We start from the raw sequence: 17,058 nt of genomic DNA, 5'->3' as shown, positions 1-17,058 counted from the left end.
AAGAGGGCACAGGTCTGACTCCTGGAATGTGTATGCACTGAACACAAGATACATGTTTTTCTAGATCCCAGAATTATGTTGAGCCCTGGATGTAAGTGGAAAATTTCCTTCCTGTAGCGTTTCTGTAGCTCAGCCCTATTGTTAAGTGTTCGCCTGTATGAGCTTTAAATTCAAAGCAAAATCATATCACTTCTTCAGTGAGAGGAACTTGGGCATGATAACAATGCTGGAAACTTCCACCCGCATTTGTTGACATTCTGTCAAATCAAACCATGCTCTCAGACCAAGTTGGACTTAGCTTGTGACTTTGTGGCAGACGATATGCATAGTTTAATAAGATGGAAGGTCTCTCTTGTCCATCACCAGTGTGTTTATAAACCAGAAATAGAAAATCAAAAGAATAAACATCCTGCTTTATAAGGTGATGGGTGTCCTTATTCAGGGTCAAATGACAAGCTGTTCACAAGAGAAATTGAGTGAGAGGCTGAACTAAGTCATTTGGGATCCATAAATTTGCTTCATGGCCAGCTCTGCACACAGAGGAACAATAAAAACCTTGAACTGTGAAATTGCATGTTATGTAAGATTTCTGAATACATTTCACTTTTTATTCGTTTCCACATGAAAAGACGAGGTGACTGATTTCCCCTTAAGTGTTTACGTGCATCTATTCCCACTCCAGCCAATAGGCTTTGTGGTAGTCATGCATTCAGTTTTTCAGTTATGTTTCTGAAAAACTGTCAGTATAAGATATATAAGTGAGGGACGTTCGTAGTTTTGGGGTGTCCTGCCTCCTTCTCCCCTTTTGCACAGCCTCTCAATGGGAAGGCAAATCAAGGTGCTTGGCTTCATGCTAAAGAAGCTGGAGGGTCCCAGAGACTCCTGCCACTGTGCTGTTCCCCTTGCTGCCACTCAGAGGCAGGCACAAGGCCACGGCTGGCCCACTAGACCCTTTGTCCATGGACTTAAAGTCCTGAGTGATGCATGAGTTTGGATGTTTTAGAGCCGAAAGCAAGAAATGAGCCAGTGCACAGCTGTTTAAGCAGTGAATATACGGTCTCACACAATGAGAGATCTGGAGGGAGACGGTGGGGTGGTGGGAGGGCTCGTTTGCTTCGTGGTATCAGAGGACACTTTTCCTTTCCCTTCAGCTGGCCTTGGAGGGCTGGCTCTCTGTTCTCCAGGTTGTCATCTCGGGGCCCTTAATGGCACACTATACATAATCACTATACATTCACACAGGCGCACAGCAGCTCGTAAAAACAGAAAGAGAGGGTGAGCTGGGAAGGTAGAAAACTCTCTCAGAGAACAAGTACTTTGGAGCACCCATGAGACTCCTCATCATGTCTTATTTTCCTGTACCGGTTTAAGAGAGACGGGGATGGTGGGTATCTGGTGTCCCTGGCCGCTATCTGGGGAAGCAGATTCAGTCAGCAAGGAAGAGAGGAGTAGGCAAAATATATATGTGATCTTCCACAATGAGGAGAATAAAGAGCAGTAAACATTGCTGGAGTTGATTCATTCATTCCATTGGTCACGTCATCGTGAGCCCTGTAGCAGACATCGCCATGGAAACCTTATAGAGCTGCCTGGCTCCTGTCTATTCCGGGTTTTGTGATCTTGCAAATTCCCAGGTTTCAAATATACTTCCCTTTTTGCTTATGTTAGCCAGTTTGCACTTCATCATCGGAGGAACTCTTGCGGATTGAAAGAACACTGAGTTTAAAGTCAGAGTGTCTGGGCTCTGACATCAGCTCTGTCACTCAGGGTGTGTGTGACTTGGAATTAGTCACGCTGCCTCGCTGAACCCCAGCTTTTCATCTGCGGAGTCAGATTGTTTAACAGCTTGCATGCTATTGTCACCAACAGTTCTGATTTTGGGAGATCTATTATTATATTCAATTATGGGCCTTCTGTCTCTTGAATATCCATGAAATCATTGAATACATTTGCTTACTTCTGCTACATGAAAAAAACAAACAGCTTATTAGTATCATGATGAATAAATTAGAATAGCAATTAGATTTAAAAATCTGAGAGGCTTCTGAAAGGCCAAATTGTATACCTAAAATATTCGTATTTTAGTACCTGGGAATAGATCTGGTAACTATATGGTGCAGCATGGAATTAGACATTGAAATCCCATGAAGTATTTTTTCCTTTTCATCTTAGATACTCCTTTGCAGCAACTCAGCAAACGCCAGGCACTGCAACCAGTTCCTGAGGATGCAGTGAACTGTGGTGTATATGTTTGGATTCAGTTTGGCAATAAGTAACAGAGACCCAGAGAAAGAACAGCTAAATCGGGTGTGGGGGGCTGTATGTCTTTCCCATGGGAAGCTCGGAGGTGAGCAACCCCATTGGCATGTGGAGACCTCTGCTCTGCTTTGCTGTGTGTGGGGGTCTCCATTCCCAAGGCCACCTGATGGTCAGGGGGGCCGTCAGGAGAAACTCCAGAAGAGTTTCGACTGTCAGTGTGATTCTAGTTAACCACAAGAAGAAAGAGATAAATAATAAGAAGAGATAAGATGCACGCTGGCTGTGTTTTAGGGAAGATTTCTAGAAGCTGCCTCGTGACATGCTGTTCGCTTGGCCACAACATCGTCACACTGCTACATCGAACTGCAAGGGAGGCTGGGAGGTAGAGCCTTGGATTTTTTGTGGTGCGCCTTCTCAAAACTTAGGGGTGCTGTGACTGTGGGAGGAGAAGATGAATATTGATGAGCAACTACCAGACTTCGCTATATAGTGACTCAGTTTCTCAAGATGTGCATGTAAGTGTTTCATTGAAATACAATATAGAAAAACAATAATAGACCTTATTTTTAGAATTTTAGAGTGGCAGGGCAGGTAAAGAACAATCTGAGAGGGTTTCTAGGATAGGGTAATATGTAAAGTAGACTTGAGATATAAGTGAAATTTAAGTCAGAAACATCATAGAGTTTCGGGGCGCTATTAAAAGTTTAGTGCTAAGGAAACAAACAAATACTGCGTGTTGGATGATGGGAAATGATGGTCAGTAGCAGGAGAGATTCTGTCATGGGAATCTTGTCATAGCATCATATGAATCCTGCAGAAAGATCCTAAGACTTCATTTTATAAAAGCCCGTGGTCTAGCCCTGGCTGGTGTAGCTCAGTGGATTGGGCACAGGCTGCGAACCAAAGTGTCACAGGTTCGATTCCCAGCCAGGGTACATGCCTGGGTTGCAGGCCATGACCCCCAGCAACCGCACACTGATGTTTCTCTCTCTCTCTCTCTATCTCCCCCCCTTCCCTCTCTAAAAATAAATAAATAAAATCTTTAAAAAAAAGCCCATGAACTACCAAACTGATTGTATTTCTGTATACTAGCAAAGAACACTTCAACCGTGAAAATAATTCAGTTTCATTCACAATAGTGTCAAAAACCCCCAAAACACCTAGGAACACATGTAACAGAAAAAGTACAAAATAAGTATAGTAAAAACTAGAAAACGTGGGTAAGAGATACTGAAAATCTAAGTAAATGGGAAGAAATTATGTTCAGTGAGTAGAAGACTCAGTATCGTCAAGATGGTAATTTTCCCGTTGGTCTCTAGATTCCACACAATCTCCATCTAAGTTCCCACCAGCTTTTTTCGGATGCTGATGAGATAATCCAAAAATGTCTATGGAAATTCAAAGGACCCAGAATATTTAAAACAATTTTGAAAGAAGGTTGGAGGACTTATACGACTGAGTTTAAAACTTAGTGTAAGCCTATATTAATGAGATAATTTGGTGTCCATTTAAGAATACACATATAGGTCAATGGAACATAATTAAGAGATCCGAAAATAAATCCTTATAGTTGTGGTCAACGGGTTTTTTCAACAACGATGTCAAGGCAGTTGTTAATGGGGGAGAGAGATGTTTTTAAAACAAATAGTTAAAACTATACTTTCAGGGATCATTTCTATAGTTTGTTACAAATAGTGCTGAGACAATTAGATATCCACCTATAAAGTGGTGGGTCTAGATCTTTGCCCTCCATCACATAAAAATGAACATCAAATGGATCGTAGAACTAAATATAAGAGCTGAAATTATAAAACTTCTAAGGAAAACAGCAAAAAGTCTTTGGGGTCTTCGGTTTGGCAATGAGTACTTAGATATAACACCAAAAGCACAATCCCTGAAGAGAAATTGATATATTGGATTTTGTAAAAATCAAAAGCTTTTCTTCTTCAAAGGACACCGTTAAGACACTGAAAAGGCAAGCGACAGTCTGAGAAAAATGATTTGCAAATCATTTGTCTGATAAAGACATGTATTCAGAATATACAGAGAAGTCCTGCAGGTCAGTAATAAGGGACTTCATTTAAAAAGTGGGAGAAGAGCTGAACAGAAATTTTACAAAAGACCACACGTGACATGAATAGCCATTAAGGGCATGGAAAGATGCTCAACATCATTTGTTGCCAGGGAGCTGTAAACTAAAGCCCCAGTGGGGTACCACTTCTCACCCACTAGGGTGGCCATTGCCAAAAAGACAGACAACTACCAGTGTTAGTGAGCAGGCGGAGAAAATGAAAACCTCATGCATTCCTAGTGCAGATGTCAAATAATGCAACCACTTTGGGAATGTTTGGCATTTTCTTGAAAAGTTAAATATGAATCTCAATGCAACTAAACCATTTTACACTTATTCACCCAAGTGAATGGAAAATGTATGTCCACATGAAAGTGTGTACCCGCATGCTCACAGCAGAATGATTCATAGTAGCTAAAGGTATAAACAATCCCAATAGTTATCAAATGGTGAATGACTAACCAGAACGGGGTATATGCATACAGTAGGAAATTTATAGCAGTAACATGGACAAAACTACCAGTACAAGTTACAACCTGTAGGAACCTCAGAAACATAATTTAAGGTAAAGAAGCCAGACTGAATAGATGACATTTATGTACAATGTCCAGAACAGGCAAAATCTATAGAGATACTGGGTTGGCCAAAAAGTTTGTTTACTTTTTTCCATAAGATGGCTCTAGTAGTGCTTAGTTGTCTTTAACTTCATCTGAAACAATTTTGTTAGATTGTACTGTGACAGTGGTCATATCAGTGTGCATTTAAAAAAACTTATCAAAATTGGTGAATATTTGTGCAGCCATTTTAATAGTGAAGATGGAAGAAGATATGCTACATTTTTAGCACATTATGCTTCATTATTTCAAGAAAAGTAAAAATGCACCTAAAATGCAAAATCAAGATTTGTGCAGTGTATGGGGAAGGTGCTGTAATTGACTGAATGTGTGAAATGTGGTTTGTGAAATTTCTTGGTACTCTTGACATTGTGGCCAAATAACTCTTTGCTGTGGGGCTGTCTTATGCATTGGAAGGTGTTTAGCAACACCCTCGGCCTTTACCCACTAGCAGCCAATAGCAGGACATAGCCGACCTACTCAAAATATCTAAATTGATAAAGTTATTGGTGAAAATGAAAAGTGTGTCTTTTATTTTACAGAAAGAACCATACAGGTGTTTTTGGCCAACCCACTAGAAAGCAGAGCAGTTTCCTGGGGCTGGGGGTTGGGAGCAGGCTTCACGGAACATGGACACAAAGAACTTTTTAGGGATTACAGAAATATTCTAAAACTGGATGGTGGTTAGGGTTGTCCGACTTTGTAAATTTACTAAAGATCATTGACTTGAACACGTCAAATAGGTGAATTTTATGATATGTAAAATTATACCTGAATACCACCCTCCAAACAAAACGCAATGATCTGAGTTACAGCAGTCTGCAGTCTGAATTAGAGACGTGATTCCGCAACCCTGGGAAGGTTTACAAATGTACATGTACAGGCTCACCCCCTTCCCCCACCACCGTGGTTCTGATTCTCTGTTTGGAGCTGGGTTGTAGGCATTTGTCTTATGAAAATGCTCCTAGGTGATTCTGATGTGCATCTTCGGTGCTAATATAGGACTTTTAGTCGGGCGAGGGCCAGGGTTACATTAGGTTTTAGATATAGAACTATGGCAATTTAATGAACGGTGCATTTGAAGATGATTTCACGGCAAGGCCGGGATGTTAGAAGCTTCACTTGTTTAGGAAAAAAAAGAATGATATGGACTCAAATTGGGAGGACCTAATGTGCCTGTTTTCTTATATAAAAAATGAGGATAATCGAACACTTTATTAGACCTTACTTCACAGAGTTGTTGCTAGCATTGGTAGTGTCGTGAGGATTAAACGAGGTTATGTAATGTGCTTAGAACCGCTCTTGGCACGGAGCCCTGTGTAAGTATTTGCAATTATTATTTTGATTATTTATTCTTAGCATCAGCTTGGGAAATGCTAAGGAGCAGAAATGTAGATTCGGATGATCAGGTGAAAGTGGTAATTAGGACTTTGTCAGAGTGAAGGGATATTTAGAAGGACGAAGAATCAAGAGGACTCAGGAGAGAAGTGGGCGGGCAGAAGGGTGGGACTGGGCACGCCTCAGCTGCGGTTACCATAGCAACGCTAGTTTGGGTGTAGCGGTAGGTGTGCTTGTAAGTGGGGAGGAAGGGGCATCTGATGACAGAAGCAGGCCCCTTAGCTGTCCCCACATTGGGTCTGGTCACCTGGCTGCCCTCTTGGAAGGAGATAGGAAGTTTGGGGTCGCAGAGGATCATAGTGGTGACCATTGAGCAATAAATAACTTCTAATTTCCTTATATTTTTCAAATTTTACCTCTGATCTTCAATGCTTCTGCTTATTTTTAGTACTCTCTCCTGTTTTCCTTAGTGACTAGTGTAGAAGTCACTACTCGTTAAATTTTCTTTTTTTTTAAGATTTTTGTTTATTTATTTTTTAGAGAGGGAAGGGAGGGAGGGAGAAAGAGAGAGAGAGAAACATCAATGTGCGGTTGCTGGAGGTCATGGCCTGCAACCCAGGCATGTGCCCTGACTGGGAATTGAACCTGCGACACTTTGGTTCTCAGCCTGCCCTCAAACCACTGAGCTATGCCAGCCAGGGCAACTCGTTAAATTTTCTACATTTTTCTCTTTGTCCTTGAAGGGTCAAAACTTTCTCAAGTTGCCTTTGATGGAACTCAATCTGAAATGGCTTCTATTTTATTAATTATTCTAATAACTTATTATTCTAATAACTTATTCATCTTTCTAGCCCTCGAGGCCAGACAGAGAAGACTCTGCCAGTGTGTTTGCATTTTACAAAGCAAAAAGAGTGTTCATGTATCTATCCCTTTTGACCACATAAGCTGTTAATGTTTTCGATGAACATGAACAGTGCTCCCTTGAGTTCTGATAAAGTTCACTCACTCTCACAATACCTGTATCGATACGCAGTGTCTTTCTCTGAATGAGTTTCTAGAACTCCAGCGACAGAGTCACATTTTGCTGCACACTGACTCTGGGACATGCCTGGGGACAAGAACAGAGCAGCCTGTCCAGGTGACGGGAGTGGACCAAGGAGGGGACATCTTAGGGAAACAATTAAATGGGATCTAATTTCACAAATAATAAAGTGATTGAAGAAAGGAGAAATGATTCCTCCCATAATATAAAGAAGCGAAAGTTAGCAAGAAGAGACAATATTTATGTCACGAGCTATTTGATATAGGATGGTTGGAACACAGTGAATCCTAATTATATGTGACTTTGATGGAGAGATTTCCATTTCAACCCAAGGACAGCTAATTTTCAAGGAACAGCATACAACAGATGACATTTGACCCTACAGCTTTATGAAACATACTTTAGCTTGACTTAAGGATTCAGAACGCGCGCAGGCCCAGAAGGGACTAAGGTCACCACTGCTCGCTCAGAGTACAGGGCGAGGGTCAAAGGTGGGCCCCTAGTTTGTGCTGGCTCAGTGACATGCCCAGAAATTTTTCTAGAAAAAATGAGTTTCTGTGCCCCCAAAGTACGTGTGTTTTCTTGCTACTTGGACTCACATCGGGTAGGAATTTTGAATATTGGTAAGGCAAGGATTCTGGGTAGAAATTCAGCCTCACATTAGAGAGAGTATAGCACAGTGAAAAGAACCCTGCCAGTGGATGGCTGGAAGTCACTGCTTTTGTCAGCTGACGAAGACTGATCATCCTGTAGCCAAAATGCTGAGTCCTTCACACTGAACTGTAGAAGTTCTCTGTTTCCGGTTACAGACCCACAATACATTCCAGAACAATTAATGCCTAGGGTTTCTAGATAAGAGCCCAAACCCACTGCTGTGGTGTTTGTTCGTTATCTGTATCTTCCCACACAAATTTTATGACTATTCCCAGGATTTGAAAATTTGCATTGGCAAGGTTGTTTTTAAGTGATTGAGATGCTTTTCTAGAAATTTCCCCTACCTTCGCCCGGTTACGATAATGGCAGGGTTCAGAGGCCAGCCAGGTTGCATTCTGATCATAAACTGATAAGATGCACGTTCCCCCGTGGAGGAGGAAAGAAGGAAGCGGCCTACTACACAGTTAGAAAAAAAAGCTCTTTAAATATTTTATTAAACCATCTTTAGCAGAATCCCATTTCTGTCTCTTCAAATATTTAGAGCAGCTCAATTAGCTTTGGAAGGCAGTTTCTGAGAGCTTTCAAGCTAGCTCATGGCCACGGACAGATGGCATCGGATGGCTGTGGTGTGGCGGGTGCCTGTCCTCTAAATGAGGGTTGGGTAGACACAGAAGCCGCCTGCGTGAGGGCTTTTGGCTGGAACAGAGCTCGTGGCTGCCAGGAATCCAGAGGTCAGAGAAGAGGTCGAGAGATGTCACTACTGTGGGAAGCTTCCCGTCGTCTGCTTAAGTTAATTTTCTCCAAAACGCTCTGGCTGCAGGATGTGAGCACAGAGCCTCGGAGAGCAGGGCCTGGATGGGGACTACACGGACCATCTGCCCTGGCTTTCTCAGCACGTTGCAATGCGAGTAGCAGAGGGAAATGGTGCTTAAATGCTTCGCAATCAGCAAGCACCGTGTTTTCCAAACACTGTCTTCTTGGAAATCCTTACTAAGGAGCTTTTCTTGTTATCTTTTTCAACTTTGTATTCCTTTCATCTTTTTACCCTTTGAAACTTTTTATTCAGGTCCAATTTTAGACTTAACCAAAAAATTGCAAATATTGGACAGAATATCCCCATTTACCCCTCACACAGCTCCCCCCCCCCCCCGCCGCCCCACCATACCAGCATCTTGTATATACTCACAGTTTAATGGCGAAGACCAGGAAATTAACATTAGTACAGTTCTGTTTGGCCTCTCTCAAATCGCAGTGGTTTTTCCTTTCTCTGTGTATTTTTCCTATTTTAAATATGAGGACATTGAGGCATTAAGTAAGATTACCTAAGTATCTAATCCACCCAGGTCTGATGCAACCACCTGCGATCGTTTTAGTACATCATGCTTGGTCTACTTTTTCAGAATGAGCTGTGGACTCTGGGAATCTTTAGGAAATCTCAACTCTGTTCCTGGTTCTGCCTGTAACTACATACCTTGATTCCACTCATTTTTCCCCCCCTCTGGGTCTCAGTGTCCTCAGAAGAACTTTGGATAATCATTTGATTGCTATGACTGTACAATTCTATTTATGATTCTATGATCTAATTGGCTTAATCTCCCTGCACCTTGGGAGTCTCATCTGCTCAATGGGCTCAATGCCAATCATAACCCTTATAGACAGAAAACAGAACGTTTGTTCCAGCAGTTTCTCTCTGGGTAGCAAACGCCTCTACAACTTGTGGCTTTTTATATTTGCACTTGTATTATGCTCATGGTTTCTGTGAGTCAGGGCATGCTGGGCTGTCTTTTATCCGCTTCCTGATATTCCAGGTGCCAAGTCCGACTGCCTGGGGATCACTTCTAAAATGGTTCGTTCCTTCGTTCTCATTTTTGGGCACCTTGGCAGGCATGCATGGGAGGCTGGGCTCACCTGGGAAGGCTGACTGGCGAGTGTCTACATGAAGCCTCTCTAGTGTGCTGTTTGAAGGTAGTCTGGTCACTCCCATGATGGACGGGCCCCTTCAGAGCAAGGGCCCCAAGAGAACCAGGTGGGAGTTGCTCCGTGTCACATCCATCAGATTCTGTTGGCTGCTAGTGAGTTATAAGGAAGCCCGGGTTCAAGCGGTGGCTAATTAGACTTCACCTCCTGATGGGGGAATAGGAAGGTCCTGTCATAGAAGACCAGAGATGCTGTGGGGGACATCTTCTGAAAATACAGTCTGCCACCACATTGAATGAAATAATAATAACCAAGAGTTCTAAGCTGAGTGTAAGATTCCCTTGGGGTACCTGGTTGATCAGATCACCATTACTTGTTAAAGAGCTAAGAATGGCCTGTAGCTGTACTGTGGCGGGGGTCTTTTAGTGACCCCGAAGCCTGGCCTTTTGCACAATGAAGTGAAACTTTGTCCTGGGCTCTCAAGGCTCCGCACCCATGTCCTGCTACCTAGTAGACATGACCTTGTCCGTCTGCCGACAGTCTTTGCCCCGGACTTCCAATGTTCAGCACTCCCAGTGCCGTCCCCCCACTGGCTGGGCAGCCTGAGCAGTCTGCTTCACCTCTGCAACCCGCCTCTGGTGTGAGAGGGGTTCAGGGTCGATGGTCCCTACAGGGCCCTACAGCTCTCATCACCTGTCATTGCACATGTGCTCACGGCTGCGTCCCCACCTGTGGGTTTTGCTGTGGTAGACCCGTCCGGAGATGACTTTTCCCGGCCGATGTAAGTGAATTTTGACACCCTTGGAATTCCTCCCCAGAGCTGACCCCTGTGTTGTCAGTTCACGGTCATGGCCGCCCTCAGAATGCAGTCTGCCTTCTCGAAGAAAAGGCCACACAGGTCCTTATGCATTGGAAGGTTCACACAAGTGACAAAAGCAGATGACAACTTTTTATAAAGTCACCTGGGCAAATAAAACCTATTTTAATGACAGTGTGCTTTCTAAAACTCTCCAAGCTTCAGAATTTAAAAAAAAATCGAACACTACCTACAGAATAAATTGTTAATGTAAGGAATTTTGCAAAAGAATTATTTGCTATTTTATTCAGGGCGGTAATGATGGCTTTTTCTGATCAATTCCTGCTTATTCTTCAGAGTTAACTCAAACGTTACCTTCTCATGAAAGTAAGTAGGTCAAATTTCCCTGTTATATAAGTTTTTGGTGCCCTTTCCTTATCTTTCCTAACATTTGCCACAGTTGTAATTGAATAACTTGTGTGGCTGATTATCTTTTACTTCTGTATCAGCTCCATGGTGGTATAATCCCCAGCACGCTGGCTGGCCACTAAGAGGCGTTGGGGAAAGGTGCATTGTGGGAATAGAGAAGGGGAAGCATCCTCAGGCTTTTGGATTGAGGCAGCATGATCATGGGACCAGCCGAACCACCAGACTCCTTCTCCCGAGCCTGGTGCCCACAGACAAGGATGCCAGCCTCCTCCGGTGCCCCGCCCCCTGCAAGGGTGCCCGCACCCTGGGATGGCAGCAGGCTTATCGTTTCACACATTTTGGAGCAGCATTTAGAATCCCTGCAAAGCATTTTATTTGCGTTTCTCACCAAGCGTAGAAAATGGATTTTCTTGTTCTCTCTTCCTTTTTCGGAGGGAGCTTCTTTATTTGGCTAGTGCCACTTGCTTCTTTTTTATGGTATAACGTGTTCATTTTTCAAATTTTTAACTAAATGCATTGGGGTGACATTGGTTGCTAAAATTATACAGATTTGAGGTGTCCAATTCCATAATACCTCGTGTGTATATTGCACTGTGTGTTCACCACCCCAAGTCAAATCTCCTTCCGTCACCATATATTTGACCCTCTTTACCCTTGACTACCTGTCCTTCCCCCAACCATTCCCTCTGGTCGCCACCGTACTGTTGTCTGTGGCCATGAGTTTGTGTTTGTTCGTTTGTCTTGTTTGTTTGTTGCTTTCAGCTTTGTATCCCACATGTGAGTGAAATCATAGGGTTGTTAGCTTTCTCTGCCTGACTTATTTCTTTTGGCACGATATTCTCCGGATCCATGCATATTATTCCAAATGGCATATTTTGTCTTTTCTGATGGCTGAGTAGTGTTCTACTGTGTATGTGTACCACATCTTTATCCAGTCACCTACCAAAGACCATTCTCTTCTTTGACAAATGAGTCTGTTAGAAAATTTTAAGGGACTTGGTTTGCTCTCCCTTCCATCACTCTTGGTTTGACATCTAGGCCACTGGATGGCCCTTGTGGACCAAACAGCAGCCACTGGGTCACTTGCAAACTTGCTGTTACCTCCCAGCGCCCAAGTTTCAGGTGCTGTTGCAAATGTCAGCACCTCCGAGGAGGCTTCAAGTATTTAGCCCAACGCATCAACTCTTCCCTACTCTTCCCCTCGTTAAATGGCATTCTTTTCTCAGTGCCAGAAAACAGAGCCGACTTAACATGGAAACTGCAACGGGGAAGTTAGCACACAGTTCTTGTTTATATCTTGCTCAGGCTGGACTGTTATCACTGTTGATATCTGCACCTAACAAGTCAGAAATAACTGAGCCCAAGAAAGCATTCATACGTTCACCCTCTCCGTCAACATGAACTTTAAGATGCTAAATAAGTCATATGCTCAAAGGGAAGCTTGGTAGAAATGTCACAGTCACTTGAAGGTCTGTAATATCTCTCTAAAAGGCACCTCAAACATCTCACATCCAAAGCTTGCTCCTTCCTTCCTTCATTCATTTGTTCCCTTGGCCAGGATTTGTGGAGCCAATACAGGGTGCCGGGTGCTGGGGATACAGCATTGAACATGAGAGGAAGCCTCCCACCGTCAGGTAGCCTGCCCCACTGCATGGGAGAGGCAGCCAGGCATGGAATTTGAAGATCTGTCAAAGCTTTAGTAGTAGGATGCCAGCAATAAAGTCAGATGTATTATATATACAGTTGTTATATTTTCTGCCTATGTCATTTTGGAGAACTGCATGAATTACTTAGGTAATTGAAGCCCAATTCTTTTATTTTTCCTGAACTTATAGAGACCCGTCTAAAATGTATTTTTCCCAGATTTGTACATGTTCCTCTGTTCTCCACTGAGTTCTGAGTTCAGGACCATAAACATCTTTCCTGCCCCCACTTTGGCCTAGGTCATTTTCTTTCTTTTTAAAAAACTATTTTAATTATTTTTAGAGAGGTGGGAGGGAGGAGGAAGAGGGAGAGAAATAGCGATGTGTGAGAGAAACATTGATTGATTGCGTGCACCCCCAACTAGGGACCTGGCCCGCAACATGGGCGTGTGTCCCAGCCAGGAATCTGACCAGTGACCTTTTGGTTTGCAGGTCCAGGCTGGCACCCAGTCCACTGAGCCACACCAGCTGGGGCGGTCTAGGTCATTTTCAAAACCGAAATTTTTATTAAAAACATACTATGTTTCAGTCACTCTGCTCTCCCCAGTGGGGGGACCTCAAGTTGTAAGGGGCCTGTCTGGGGACACTTGTCGTGGAGAAAGAAGACTGGGTGGCTTACACCAGAAGTCCCTGGTGAAGGTCCCAGCACGTTCAGTTTTTGGTGACAACTGCCTGGCTTGGAGACGGCTGTCTTTTCAGCGTGTCCCGAATGGTCTTTGCTTGGTGTGCGCTCCCAAGTGGGAGGGGGAGAAGAGAAAAGGGTGAGGGAGAGCGAGACAGCGTTTTCTGGTGTCTGTTCTTTTAAGGATACCAATCCTATCGGACCAGGGTTCCAATTATAGGACCTCATTTAACCTTAATGACTTCCTTCCAGGCTCTGTGTCCAAACAGAGCCACACTGGGGGTTAGGGCTTCAACCCACGAATTTAGGGGAACCCAAACATTCAGTCCATAACACCAGCTCACCTGAAGGGCGATCAAAAGGTGCAGATCACTGAGAGTTTAGAGGTCTGTCGGAGTTACGGGGTTCTGCCCTGACCTGCTTCTCAATGTTGATTCCCCCCCTCAGGCAGCGTCTCCCCCAGAGGCAGCAGAATGGCCACCACCCGCTGGGAGTTCTCATCCCACCGTCTCAGTGAGAGAAGGCTTCACCTTACCCGTTGTTCTGTTCCGATTCCCAGGCTTGTGTCTCTCTCAGTTTACTTGGGCCACGCGGCCATTCCCAAATCAATTACATAGATGCAGACATCTCTTGAATGGTGTGCTTAAGGCAGGACATGCTGTTAGTCACGTATGCTTTTAACACGGCTTACGTTGATGCCAGATAATTCCAATAGTGAGCTTCTTAATCTGTTACCTGCAGTGTGGGTTGAGTTTGGAGCTAACTCCGACTGAGGGTGAATATTACTATCTCTTTTTCATGGAAAAAGTTTTACTCTAAGGGTTATTTCTTATTCATTATTAACAAAAGGACAAAAAAAATAATGCCCTATACTTTTCAGATAGATTTGGCTCCTGTAAGTATTTAGATATATTACTTGTGTGTCTGGAAGAAGAAATGAGAGACTGCGGTCTATATATTTTCAGCTTAAAAAATCTTACTGTCTTACCTCTTATCAAGGAAATGTTTAGTTTCTGTTTTATTACTCATAACTTGAGCCCCTTCAATGCAGAATTAACTCCTCTGCCAGACTTTAAGTGTTTATGTTCTGACCTCATTTACTTATGAAATATATCTCATGAATTTCTAATGTCTTTTTTTTAGGCTACATGCAATGAAAAATGGGAGCAAAATAAGATTAAACCTTTTGTGTTAAACTTATTGTGTGAAGTGACACGTTCGTTGCTGCTTACTGTTTTTATTATACTGAAATGAATTAAACGTTTATAATTTCAGAAATGAACAAAAGAGCAATAGAACAGATTGTGAAACTTTAACATGAAACATTCACAATATCACTATACATTCAAAAACTACTAGAACATTGTTGATAGGTAGATAAATATATTCTATTGAAAATTTTTAGAAAAGTTATGTAAAGTCAACTGAATGTGCACGCTTAAGTTAATGGCAATAAATGCCTTGTCATGGATAAATATTCTTCAGACAAGAGCGAGAGGGTTGGGAAGACTTTAAATGGAATTACACTTTCGAGAGGTTCTTACATTATATATCACTTGGTCTAATATTAATTCAAAGTAAACGACAATAAGTCAAGAATACACACTCTGTTCATGATGGCAGAAACTAAAAGCCTAGTAAAAGAGGAGTGCCAAAAAATCCAACAGTGATGTTGAACGTGACCATGAGAAGGGAGAGGGAAGCTGGCTAGTTCTCGTACAGACTTCAGTTGTCCTACTTCCATTTCTGTGGCTCACTCGCACTCCCCGACATATGTGTTCGTTTTTACATGAATCTCAATAGCCTGGTTCACACAGCTCTACTCTCATTCAGGATCCATCCTGATTTGTATGCACCGAGCACAGAGCAATGAACACAGCAGAAGGCATTTCAGTGCTTCGCCACTGCAAGGGAGGTTTTCGGTCAGTGACGACATCGGAGCATCTGATGTCCAAGGACATGCTTGTAAACACGACATTATCTGTCAATGAGACCTCTTCCTCCAAAACGCTTTAGTAGATAAACAACACAGCACCCGGAGTGTGTTCCAAACTGGCAACATTGGTGCAGAGCCCACAGCGTCCGCCTGAAGTTTCTTCTCAGCTGTGTTTCACCAGCAGGCCGACCATAAAGTGAGGATAAGCAGGAAGAAAAACCCCAGTAACACTCAGATGAATATGAAGTTCAGCCCATTTTCTCAGTTGCCGATTTCAGGGGCTTTGCGGAAAGGTAAAAGACCGAATAAATGGAGCCGTGACCCACGCACGGACCAGTAGGAGTTTGTGATGAGAGAGACATCTGGGTGCAGACCACAAAGCCAGTTCTGCTATATCTGCTTACGTTCCAGCGCAAGCCATGCATTCCAAAGAGTGCAGAGATCGAGCATGCCGCTGGTGGGCGGGGGCCTTGGCAAGGTGCAGAGGCTATGGAGGCCTCGGTTGCTTGTAGTGAAATGAAGGAGTGGGTCTGAATGGTACTCAAGGCTTCTAAGATCCTGGCTCAGTGCAGCGGTCAGCTACCATGGACCCTCCCGTTTCTCCCCACCCCCCATGTGGACCACCAAGAGCTCACTTCTCTAAGCCCACCTTTGTCTCAAACTCCCCCATGCCAGGGAGCTTCAAATTCAGCATATATCGTCACTGGCGGGACTGGCTGCATAATTTTTGAAATCTAGTACAAAAAAAAATGCACGGCCCCTTGTTGAAATGCTAATTAGAATTTCAAGACAGAATGAACAGAGTATTGAACCAAGCACAGGGCCCTTCCAAGCATGGGGTCCCCTGTGATGGCCCAGGTCACATGTCCACAAAGCCACTTCTGCTCCCTGGACTCTGCATACAAACAGGTAGCAGGGATACAGATTTTCCCAAATGGAAAATATGCAAATACTGCATAGGTGATGTTGGGATATTTATAAACCATAATTGCATATACCTACCTGTTTATAGCACAAATTTGATATCTGACATGTTAGGGATATGGTGATAATGGTTCACCATAATTTGCATCGGCTGAGTTAACTTAGTTACTAGTAACAGTACTGATTTTCTAATAGACTTTATTTTTAAGAACAGTTTTTGATATATAGCAAAATTGCGTGGAAGATACAGAGGTTCCCATATACCCCTCAACCCCACACACAAAGCCTTACCCATGATCAACATCACCCGCCCCCCAGAGTGGGACATTCATTATAGCTGATGAGCCCACATGTGATGTTGTGATGTGACGTTGACCCATCATCATCATTATGTTAGGCTTTACTCTTGGTGTTGTATATTTTAGTGGGTTTAGGCAAGTTTAGGACATGTATCCACCATTACAGAATCAGGTAGAGCAGTTCCAGTGACCAAAAATCCCCTGTGCTGCACACATTGGTCCCTCCTTTCAGATTCCCTGGCAGCCACTGCTGTGTACTGTCTGCATGGCTGTGTAGTCTTTCCAGGGTGTCACTTGGCTGTCGTCACGCAGTATGCACCTTTTCAGGTTGGCTTTCTTCACCTGCTGATATGCATGTAAGCATCTTGTATGTCTTCTCATGACTGGATAGCTCATTTCTTTTTTAGTCCTGAATAGCATCTCATGGTCTGGATGCACCACAGTGTTATCTATA

General features: G+C 43.3%; 1 protein-coding gene and 1 pseudogene across 7 annotated transcripts in view; both read left to right on the top strand.

The window, feature by feature from the left end:
• Window positions 1–17,058, top strand: part of RGS7 (regulator of G protein signaling 7) — a 307,380-nt gene that overhangs the window by 83,698 nt on the left and 206,624 nt on the right. The gene's annotated exons all lie outside the window — the stretch shown is intronic.
• Window positions 3,910–3,992, top strand: LOC114512493 (annotated as a pseudogene).

Source organism: Phyllostomus discolor, chromosome 15 (assembly GCF_004126475.2).
Source record: "Phyllostomus discolor isolate MPI-MPIP mPhyDis1 chromosome 15, mPhyDis1.pri.v3, whole genome shotgun sequence".
NCBI classification, from domain to species: Eukaryota; Metazoa; Chordata; class Mammalia; order Chiroptera; family Phyllostomidae; genus Phyllostomus; species Phyllostomus discolor.
This window is presented reverse-complemented; position numbering and strand designations above follow the sequence as displayed.